This window comes from Tupaia chinensis, unplaced genomic scaffold (genome assembly GCF_000334495.1).
Source record: "Tupaia chinensis unplaced genomic scaffold, TupChi_1.0 Scaffold000523_1, whole genome shotgun sequence".
Taxonomy (NCBI): domain Eukaryota; kingdom Metazoa; phylum Chordata; class Mammalia; order Scandentia; family Tupaiidae; genus Tupaia; species Tupaia belangeri.
Window position 1 is genome coordinate 2,422,190 of NW_006160036.1, and position 11,595 is coordinate 2,433,784.

Consider the following 11,595-nt stretch of genomic DNA (forward strand, 5'->3'; position numbering starts at 1 on the left):
GCGGGGAGAGGGACGGCCTGCGTCGCACGCTGGCGTTTCTCTGAATTGAAACTAAAGGGGCGCTGGAGGCTGACAAAGTTTGACCTGGCGTTGGGCCTGCACCATCACCTGTAGCGGCTTTTCGCCTCAGTTCCTTACCCCCTTTGAAGAATAAGGAAAAACTACTCAGAAAGAATAAATAGTAACTTATATTTCCACCACCCAGGAACTGTTCTCTTTTGCATCCAGTAAAATCTTCTGGAATTTAGGAGAACTGAACATTTCTAACACTTAGAGCACGCTTTTAATGTAGACTTGGCCGTTACTGACGTTACTATGGACACTTGGCAGATGATGAACGTTGCAATGTTTACGTTTTTACCCATCTTCGCGTTACTTACTGTGTAATGGCAACTTGGGCAAAGCAATCTGTGTCATGAAACTGTAGGAGTCGCCTTTCAACTTGAAATTTATATAGGTGATGAAGGAAAGATGGAAGGCAATAAGGAAGTATGTTTTGTTATTCGCCGGGAAAGGGAAAAAGGACTATTTAAAGGGGGAAATGTAGGAGGTGGACGACTTGAGCTTATTTGCAGAAGGAGGCAAATTACCTTAAAATTCATACAGGTTTGTCTCATTAAAAAAAATATTTGTCGGGGCCAGCAGATGGCGTATCGGTTACGTTGCTAGACTCCCATGGCCGCGGTTTGAGTCCCGGACAGGTGACTTGAAAATTACACTGAGCAGTGAGTGCGCATGTCCCGGACATGGCAGCAGGATGGGGGAAACGGACTGCGGTGTGACCATGCCCTGTCAGGGGTGATTTCCTCCCACTGTGTCCCGCCCCCCTTTCCCTGGAGCACACGTGTCCCAAGTCAAAAGCCTCCAGAAAAATTTTTTTCATTATTATTATTATTTAAAATTTGTCCAGAGAGAAGAGAGAAAGGGAAAATGAGAGAAACAAAACACCAGGTTTGGGACCAGGACTCCAGTTGACCAGGTGGGAGTCCCAATGCCCTAACCATCATGCCACCTGTCAGCCCCTATTTTGTCTCATTTTTAAAAAAAGATTTATTTATTTTCATTTGTTATTTTAAAATTTGACCGGAGAGAGAGAGAGAGAGAAAGCTGCCACGTCCAGGACTGGAACTGCGTTCAGCCATGTGGGAATCCAGTGCCTTTAACACCATGTTGGCCTCTATTTTGTCTCATTTTAAGTTGCTGTTTGTGTTAACAAAAACAATATTTCAGCAACTTTATTTATTTATTTTTGGGTCCTATCTAAATAGTTTTTTTTTTTTAACCTGTCCTGTATCACTAATGTATTTTCCCCAACATTTTGACTTCTTAGTCTTTTAAGATAGATGCCCATCTTGGGACCAGCAGTTAGTGTAATGGCTATGTCGCTGTATTCCCATGTAGTTGACCGCGGTTTGCGTCCCGGACCTGGGGGCTTCAACCTCACGCCCGGCGTGTGTGCGTGCATGCCCAAGATCCCGAGAGGAGAACGGAGGAGAAGGGATTGTGGTGAGGCCATCCCCCCTGGGGGGTGATTTCTCACTTTCCGTCTGTCTCTCTCTGTCTGGCTGGTGAGCGCAGGCGCCCTATAGCAAAAACCTCTCCAAAAAAAAAAAAGACAGATGCCCATCTCTAAATATCAGGGAGACCCACATGCAGGCTCTCTTGCATTCTTACCTGTGATAAAAACATGATTAAAGGTTAGATTGGGAGCCAGCCTGTGGAGTAGTGGTTAATTAATGTGATTAGATCCCACATGGTTGACCTCTTGGTTTGAGATCTGGATCCAGCAGCTCGAGAAACACTTGTGTGTGTGTGTGTGTGTGTGTGTGTGTGTGTGTCCGTCTAAAATCCCAAATGGAGGAAGAAATGGAGAAGGGATTATGATGAGACCATGCGCCATAGAGAGTGCATTCTCACTCCCCCCTCTTCCCCAGCAAATCCATACAGCCTCTGGCAAATTAAAAAAAATTTTTTTTAAGAGTGCCTTTGCCATGGTCAGGATTTTAAGTGTTTGCATGCAAAATATCTTTTTTTCTTTTTGTTATGATAGCTTACATGCAGTAGAGAGAGAAAGCATGCTTGCTATGTCTCATGATACTAAGATCCCCTCTCCCCAGCCCTTCATCTCTTCCCTGGGTGCCTGTTTTTAGGCTGCTCTGGGAATCTGAACCTGCAGGGCCATGTGACTTACCACTACACCACAGCAGCTGGCTGAATATACTCATGTCTTCTGTCTGCAATTGGCTTTCTTTTCCAGCCATAAAAAAGTAATGGCAAGATGTACTCATCATTCATAATTAGTTAAAGAGAAGCTCAATATTATCTTTATTTTTAATTACAACTAGAAAAATGTAGGATCATTTTAAGAGAAAGAAAACCAAGAATATTTAAATCTATTAGCATCTAATATGCCAGCTTTGGTACAGACACTCAGAAAGATTTACTCCCCCCCCCCCTTTTTTTTTTGAGAGTTTTTTGCACGGATGGCCGGCCGGCCACACTGCAATCCCTTCCCCTCCATTCTCCCCTCGGGATCTTGGGCACACACGCACACGTGCCCGCCGTAAATTTAAGCCACTGGATCCGGGACTTGAACCACGGTTGACTACATGGGAGTCCAGCGACATAGCCATTATGCCAATGGCTGGTCCCCCAAGATTTACTCCTTTTAATGAATACTTCTCAGACTTTGATATGCTTACCCATCACCTGGGAACCTTGTTAAAATACAGATTCCAATTCAGTAGGTCTGGGATAGACCTGAGATTCTGCACGCCTAACAAGCTTTCAGGTGAGGCCCATGCTGTGTTAACAAGGCCTATAACAACCATATGAAGTAAGTATTTTCTAATTTTACAAATGAAAGTCATTGCTCAACTGTAGCTCCCTGGGTGGGTTTTTCCTAACCACTTTATTTAAAATTCCACGTTTCTCCCACTGCCTGTTTCTGTTCTAGTTTTCTCTAGAATATTTACCACTTTTGAATAGTCTGTATGGTTTACCTATTCTGTTCATCATCTTCCTCTCTCCATTAGAATGTAAGCTACTGTTTAATTGACTTTCATATCTTCAGTGTCTTGAAAAGTGCCTGGCACTCAGTAATTATTATATAAACAGACAATTATACAAGTGAAGCAGAAAACAACAATGAGGCTCAGACATCAGAAAGGACATTCCTAAGATCATGTAGCTGGCAAGTACAAAGCCAGGTTTCAATGATCCTAGTTCCTGTGCTCCCAATTGCACCACTCTGAGGCAAAAGTATTGTGTTCATTTCATCAGGGTGCTGAATTTCTAACTTCAAAAAGTGATTTTGACTTACTTCACATCAAGTTCACGTTGCAGTTGTTCAGACTAAGCAAGACATTTTGAAACTCATTGGGAGTCTGTAATCCTGACTCGCTGAGCAGTGTGAAATTGACTTTGAACCTAAGAAAGTATTCAAGTTACATGTGATCATTGTGGGAAAATGAGAAGTTCAGATAAACAAAAATGAACATAAAATCACCTGAAATCTTTCACATAGAGAAACCTAGTATTAACTGTGACCCAAACTGCAATTCCCCTTTTTACAGGGACTTCAATGTTAACTTTGTGACTAATCTTCCTGCTTCTAGGTTGACCCCTCTCCATCCTCCACTCTGCAGCCAAACTTTGTTTTATTTTTTTCCTTTTCTAATTGCTAGAGAATGTGTGCACTCCTCAACAGAGAGAGGGAGAGGGAGAAAGCACTCCCCAGTGGGTAATGGTCATGCCACAATCTCTTCTCTATTTCTTCACCCTATCAGGATTTTTGGGCACACAGTCATATGTACCTGGTGAATTTATCAAGCCTTTGGGGCTAGGATATGAACCACAGCTGACCATGTGGAATCTGGCTACCTTAACCCATAGGCAACAGGGTTGGCCCACCAGACTTACTTTAAGACTTTTTAAAAAAAATTTTTGTTTATTTATTTTAGTTTTGCTATAGGGCATGTGTGCTTGCCAGAGAGAGAGGGAAAGTCAGAACATCTTCCTTCTCCCTAGGGGGGATAGCCACAGTGTAATCCCTTCTCCTCTTGAGAGTTTAGGCACTAATACACACATGCCCATCATGTTTTTCAGGCCACTGGGCCTGGGACTCAAACCATGGTCAGCCTTATGGGAATCCAATGCCTTAACCACCTCACCACCTGCTGGCTCCAAAATATTTTTAATGGAAAATTTCAAGCCTGAACAAGAGTAGCAGTAATAGTGTAATGAAGCCTCATGGACCATAACTGAGCTTCAAATCTCTCTCACATTCTTCATCTGAACCCCCAGTTTCTCTCCTCAAAGCTAGTTTCTGGCTAACAATTTCTGGTTAATCCTTTAGGAATTTAAAAAGAAATAGACCTGTCAGCATTTATGTGCATAGCTCTAAAAAACATGCAAATGGAATTTAACTCTCTATAAGATCCTGAAACCTGCTCTTTTTAGTTAATAATGCATTATTAACATACTTCTTTACAGTGAATCTAGGTTTGCATCATAATTAATGGCTCCATAGAATGGATTTGATTTCTTTATATAGATCCTCTCTATCTGCTCAGAGACACAGTTACATTATTCTTTCCCAACCTTTATAAGCCTGGAATAGGCAAAAGTTGTCCCAAAGATGTTTCTTTTTTCTTTTTAATTTGCCAGAGGGCACGGACACTGGTTTAAAAGAGAGAGACATGAGAGAGAGGAGAAAACACCTAGGGTGTGGTCATACCACAATCCCTTCTGCTCCATTTGTCCTTTCTGTTGGGATCTCAGGCACTCCCCCCCCCCCCCCCCACACACACACACTCAGTTTGTTTTTCAAGTTGTCTAGATTGAGACTTCAACCGCACAGTCATAATGGGATTCTGACACACCATGGACTGGTCTTGCTATATATTTTTCTGTTCTCCTTACTACTTGGATCTCTATCACCTCATATTAAATTACTTGAAATATCTCCTAACAGATATTCTCTAATTCTTAGGTTTCCTCCTTTGCATCTGTTTTGTCAGACTAAGGGCTATGGTTTGGATATGGCTTGTCTCCAGAGGCTCATGTGCTGGAAATTTGGTCCATAATGCAGTGTTGGGAGGTGATGCGGCTTTTAGGACGTGGGGTCAGGTGAGCAATATTTGGATTACTGGGGCACCATCCCCATGACTAGATAAATAGATTAATGCTGTCTCATGGGAAGGAGTCAGTTCTTGGTCTTGTGGGAATGAGTTAATGCCCACAATAGCAGGTGGTTGCAAAAGTAAGATGGCTCCCTGCAAATTTCTCTCTCTTTGCACGCTCCCACCTTCCTCTCTGCTTCTGTAAGCAATGTGATGTAGGATCAGGAGCCAGACAGATGGCCAGCCTCATGGTTTTGGACTTTTCAGTTACCAGAATTGTGAGCCAAATAAATCTCTATTCTTTATAAATCACCTAATCTCAGGTACTGGGTTGTTGGAAAAGTCATGATGCATTTTTTGCATAGAAAAATATGTCACAATTTGTCTGACTACCCAATATTTCTGGTTAGCAACACAATAATGGACTAAAACACTAACTTTCCAAAATACCATGTTTAGCCTAACACTTTCTGGCTTACAATAAAAGTCCTTGGCCCTTTATAATCTGTTCCTAACCAACCAGTTTATTTCACCCCACTTTCTTCCATATGCCTCTGCTCAGGATGGCATAGTTATTTTGTCATTTGGCTCCTTTCACCTTTGAGTCAGGCACTATTTTTAAGCTTATTTTGCAAAGGAGGAAATTGAGGCTTAGAGAGATTAAATAACCTATTTAAAATAACATCCAGCAACTAGGAATGGCAACATTCAAATCTAGATCTGACTCATAGCCCATGTTTTTTTCTGTTAGCTTCACAGAAGGAAATGAAAGGGAGAGAGTGTACCGAGAAGAGTGTCAGAGGTGTCGACAGCTTGTCCTTTGCTACAGCGCTGCTCCAGTTTCTTCACCCTCTCAAACTCGTTTCTGCTTGAGTGAATTTCCAGAGTGATACCTGACTGTTTGATCCTCCTTTCCATTATTGATTGCTATATGACAAACCAACCAAAACATAGTGAATGAAAACAATAGCAGTGATTTATTATTTCTCAGGGTTCTATCATCTGGGCAAGGCTCAGCTGGGTAGTTCTTCTGTTCAGTATGGTGGCTACTAGGGCTGGAATATCCACAGTGGCTTTTTTCCTCACATTTCTAGTCCGTTGGCTACAATGGCTGAAACAGTTTGGGACTGGCCAGCCATTCCTCTCCTATTTCATATTGTCACTCCTGCAAAGTAGCCAGATTTTTTCTTCTGATGAGAGTAGACATCCCAAGAGAATATACAGCAGTGTGGGACCATTATAAAGCCTCTGTTTTTGCCACACTTATCAATATCTCTTTGGCCAGAGCAAGTCACATGACCAAGCTCAGAGGCAAGTTTGAAGGAGGTTACTCTAGGGCCTGAATGCTGGGAGGTACAATTCATTGGGAACTCCACATCTGATAGTGGCAAATAGTTTTGACTTGGGCTGAACAGACTTCATATTACTATTTGGGTTATTGTGTGGGATTTATATTATGTACACACACCCGGTATATTTTTTAAGCTGAGAGGACTGGAATTCCAGTTACATGGTCAGCCAGATGGGATCTAGCTCCTTTAATCAATAACAGGGCCAAACCTAGATTTCTTTTCTTTCTTTTTTTGTTTTAATTTTTAAATTTTTTGCTATAGGATGCATGCACTTGCCAGAAAGAGACAGAGTGAGAAATCATCACCTACCTCCGGCCCACCCCTGCCCCCCCCCGCCAGGGGGAATGATCACTCTGCAGTTCAATTTCCCCTTGGGATTTTGGGCACATGCCAGACTGATTTTTTTCAAGTCATCAGGTCTGGAATTTGAACTGTGCAACTGACCATGTGGGATCTAGCACCTTAACTTCCACTTAAACTGCTAACCCTAGATTCCTTTTTTTTTTTTTAATTTTCTTTATTATTTTAAATATTCTTATAAGGCATATACACTTCCCGAGAGAGGGGCTGGGAGGAGTGAGAGAGCAAGCTGCCAGATCCAGGACTCGAACCATGGTCGACCATGTGGGAGTCTAGCACCCTAACCACCATGCTGTCTGATGATCCCTAGATTTCTATCCTTTCTTTTTTTTTTTTTTTGGAGAGATTTTCACTGTAGGGCGCGTGCGCTCGCCAGACAGACAGAGAGAGACATAGAGACAGAAAGCGAGAAATCACCCCCAGGGGGGATGGTCACGCCGCAATCCCTTCTCCTCCATTCTCCTCTTGGGATCTTGGGCACGCACGCACACGCGCCCGGTGTGAGTTTTAAGCCACCGGGTCCGGGACACGAACCGTGGTCGACTACGTGGGAGTCCAGCGACATAGCCATTACGCTAACTGCTGGTTCCCTATCCTTAAGCTATATCTGGCACATAAGAAATATACAAATAAATCTTTATCTGATAATCATTAAATTTAAATTACAAAATTAGAGGAGAAAATCTTCCCAGACTCTTTTCATAATAGACACATGACTATTCTTGTTGAATGGCAACATCATATAAAAGATGACACAAGCATATCTACTTTGAATCAGGTCTAAACACCAGCAAGCATGCTCTAACACATCACACAACCAGAACTGACTTAAAATTTCTTTCTTTTTAAAAATATTTTTTGTTATTGTTTATTTTTATTTATTTCATGAACGGGAGGGAGATGGAGAGAGAGACACACACACCCAACAGGGCCTTCTTGCCACCATTCACCCCAGGTCTCAGCTGGCATGGTGAGGGAGATCCCAGAATATGAACATGTGACTTTTCCCATGTAGGTCCAATTGCAGTACCACCATGCAACCACCTGGCCTCAAATTTTCTTAATCTGGAAGTTTTTTTATCTTAAGAACATAGATGGGTCCAGCAGTTAGTGTAATGGCTATGTCGCTGGACTCCCACGTAGTCGACCACGGTTCGAGTCCTGGACCTGGTGGCTTAAACTCACGCCAGGCGCGTGTGTGCCCAAGATCCCGAGAGGAGAATGGAGGAGAAGGGATTGCGGCATGGCCATCCCCCCTGGGGGGTGATTTCTTGCTTTCTGTCTCTCTGTCTCTCTCTGGTGAACACACGCGCCCTATAGCAAAAACCTCCCCAAAAAAAAAAAATTAAAAAAAAAAAAAAAGAACATAGAGGCAGTCATCTGATGTCAACATCAAAAGTACTAAAAGGAGTCAGGAAACCCCAAATCAATGTTCCTAGGAAAAAGACATTATGAAAGTGATGAGTAGGACCCAGAAAGTATTTTATATTAAAAGTTCTCTGTTCACACTAAAAGAAGGCTAAAATTCAGACCAAAAGTTCTCTGGTTGTTACTCAGATGTGGAAGTTAGGGCTCCAAGCAATTATAAACTTCAATAACCATATATATATATATATATATACATATATAAATTATCTGTATAGTTAATTATGACATTGGGAATGAAAACAAAGTGTGAAGTGCTATTAGGTCCAGACCCTCCCCCTCTAGACAAAATGGCTACTACTACATTCTGAATTCAGATTCTTTTTTTTTTTTTTTGCTATAGGGCGTGTGTGCTCGCCAGACAGAGATATAGAGACAGAAAGAGAGAAATCACCCCCCAGGAGGGATGGTCATGCCACAGTCCCTTCTCCTCCATTCTCCTCTCGGGATCTTGGGCACACACGCACATGCACCTGGCGTGAGATTTAAGCCACCGGGTCTGGGACGCGAACCGCGGTCGACTACATGGGAGTCCAGCGACATAGCCATTATGCTAACTGCTCGTTCCCTGAATTCAGATTCTTCAGAACCTATAAATATTTCACCTTGAGGACACACACCAGACTTGATAGCAGTGATTATATTTGGCAGGTGGGATTGTGGGAGACTTTGATAAGTTTTATATTTCTGTTCTCCTTGAAGTTCTAAGAACGAGTATGCATTACTCTTGTAATTTGGATGTGGGGATCAGAGAAGGAGGAAGTAAACTCCAGAGGCCACAGGATCACTGCACTTATGCGCTTATGCAACATCTGTGGAGCTCTAGAAGTATTTTGGGTAGGAGAAATGTGGCAATGTCTGTGGGTCCTAGAATGATACATGGATGACAATGGCCAGTGAAACAGATTGTACATATAGATAGGATGGAATTAAGTTCTTGACAAAGACTGTCTAGAAATAGCTCGCTGTCTGTTCCAAATTAGGTACACACAGCTCCAGGCTTCTGTTGGTCATTTTTAAGAACTGCAAAATCTTCCTAAAAGTAGTTCTTTAAGATTTTCCTATCATATCATAATAAAGGTAAGAATACAATTAGAATATTTTATTACCTTATTATTCAGAGTTGATGACCTACAAGCAGATATCAGGGAATGAAAAAGTAAGATTTTTAGTAGAAACATGTACAAAGGCAAAAAGCATTTTAGGGGTATATATGTGTGTGTATGTGTATTGGACTGTGATTATGTTATAATACACTTGTCCATTTTTAAAAATAGTTATTTTATTTAACTTTATTTATTTATTTATTTATTTATTTATTTATTTTAATTTGACCAGTGAGGAATAGGGTGAGAGAGAGACGGAAAGTGAGAAGGCAAGCCACCAGGTCTGGGACTTGAACTGTGGTTGGCCATGTAGGAGTCCAGCATCCTTAACCACCACACTACCTGGTGGCCCCTAAACCTGTCTATTCTAATGGAGGCTGCTGTAAATTTGTAATGAAAAATTATTCATGTGCCTTTGGAAAATTATTAATGTGCCTCATGTCTTTTGCCTTTCTCATACGAACTTTGCTATAGTTTATGGGAGATATTCATTTGCAGGAAGAATATGGGTCTAGTACTAAATTGCAGAAAAAGAAAATATTTAATTTCTGACATCACAAAATATAATGATTAAACAAGTTAATAGTTTTACATTGTTTTGAGAGATAATTTTATAAATTTTTTTATTCTCCTGTTTCTAGCTTAGGTTGGGACTCTCATAGGGTCCTCCTAAAGTTTAAGGACGTGTCCTGGTCACCAGTCAGCCTTAGCCTGAGTCAGGAATAATGAAGATATGTAAGGGAGATAAAGAAAACCTGACTTCCTTTCTCCCTATGAGTAGTGAAGAAGGAAAAACAGGTAGTTAGATGTGAGTCTTGTAGTTTGGAGCTTTGTCTCGGAGAGCAGGAAGTGCATCAGATAAGTGGGGTACTGGGAGGCAGGGAGAAGTTCCTGTCTTGTGCTTTGTTTGAGACCCAGGAAGAAGAGATCTCAGATTACCCTGCATCTACATGGGCATAGCCACGTTGATTTGCTAGCACAGCAAGGGCAGTGGGCTTTCAGGTTTGGCTGCCTGAAACACTGTTGTTCTCAGTATGGCATGGACAGGACTCAGAGCTAGCAAGAGGAGATGCCATAATGGGGACATTTCTGCCTGCACTGAATTTTCTGGTGGGGGCTGTCCCACCTAGCTGCAGCCCTCACGGGAATCTCAGGGATACCTCAAAAGCGCTGAGGTGATGCCAGTTGGCCTTAGGTGCTACATCCACCCGACTCCTGGAGTGTGTCCCAGGAGCACCAGCTATAGCATGGATTTTAGAGGCCAGCAAGGCCCCCAGCAATAGACATTGCATGAGAGACCAGCAGACACTCGTCAGTGCACCTCTGCAGACCAGCGTGGGGACTGGGCCTCTTTCTTTCACTGCCAACAAGTCACCTCCCCATTTGCAGGGAGAATATGGGTCCAGCACTAAATAGCAGAAAAAGAAAATAATTAGTTTCTGACATCACAAAATACAATGATTAAACAAGTTAATAGCTTTACACCTCTTCACCTCCCCATTTTCTGGTACATGTGAGAAGGGAGGGGAAAGAGGACGTCAGCTAAAGCTATGGAAACTTTTTAACTTATACCAGTTTGGGAATTTAATTTTCAAAAACTTATTTTTCTGGGCCAACTGGTAGCATGGTGGTTAAGGTGGCTGGATCCCACACAGCTAGCTGTGCGATTTAAGTCCCAGCATGAGAAACATGCTTGGCGCATGTGTGTGCCCCAAGTCCTAAAAGGAAGTAGAGGTGGAGGAAGAGGGATTATGGCATGACTATGGTTCATAGGGGCTGCTTTCTCATCCCTCTCTAGTCCCCATGCCCCATCTCTCCCTGTCTCTCTCCAGAAAGCACGTATGTTGTCTGGAAAATAATAAAAGAAAAGCTATTTATTTATTATTTTTTTTTGTTAACCAGCATGCGGAGGCTTGTGAAGGAAGCTTAGTTACAGTCAAAAAGAAGAGTACAGGCTCCCTGCCCACTTGAGCATCAAGTTAAATGAGAGTTAAATTTGTGACCCCCATGTTGGTAGTTACTGTAATTCTTGAGCCCCTCACTTTGCCTCAGTGAAGATGGTATATGGAAACTAGGTTGAGCATACTTTGGGAGAGAAAGAGAACGCTGACTCCTGTGAGCCACTCAAACGAGCCACTGTGAGTTGCTATGAATTTTGTGTAAGCTTTCCATGATTAGGTCAATCTTGTTCATGATAATAAGCAGTTTGTTAAAATATCTTAAGATTAA

At 42.1% G+C, this 11,595-nt stretch overlaps 1 long non-coding RNA gene across 1 annotated transcript; it reads left to right on the forward strand.

The window, feature by feature from the left end:
- Positions 1–5: 5 nt before the first annotated feature.
- Positions 6–6,067, forward strand: LOC102496030 (uncharacterized). The gene is made up of 3 exons (XR_335750.2): positions 6–489; positions 4,994–5,130; positions 5,875–6,067. It is a non-coding gene; the product is annotated as an uncharacterized LOC102496030 (long non-coding RNA).
- Positions 6,068–11,595: the final 5,528 nt, after the last annotated feature.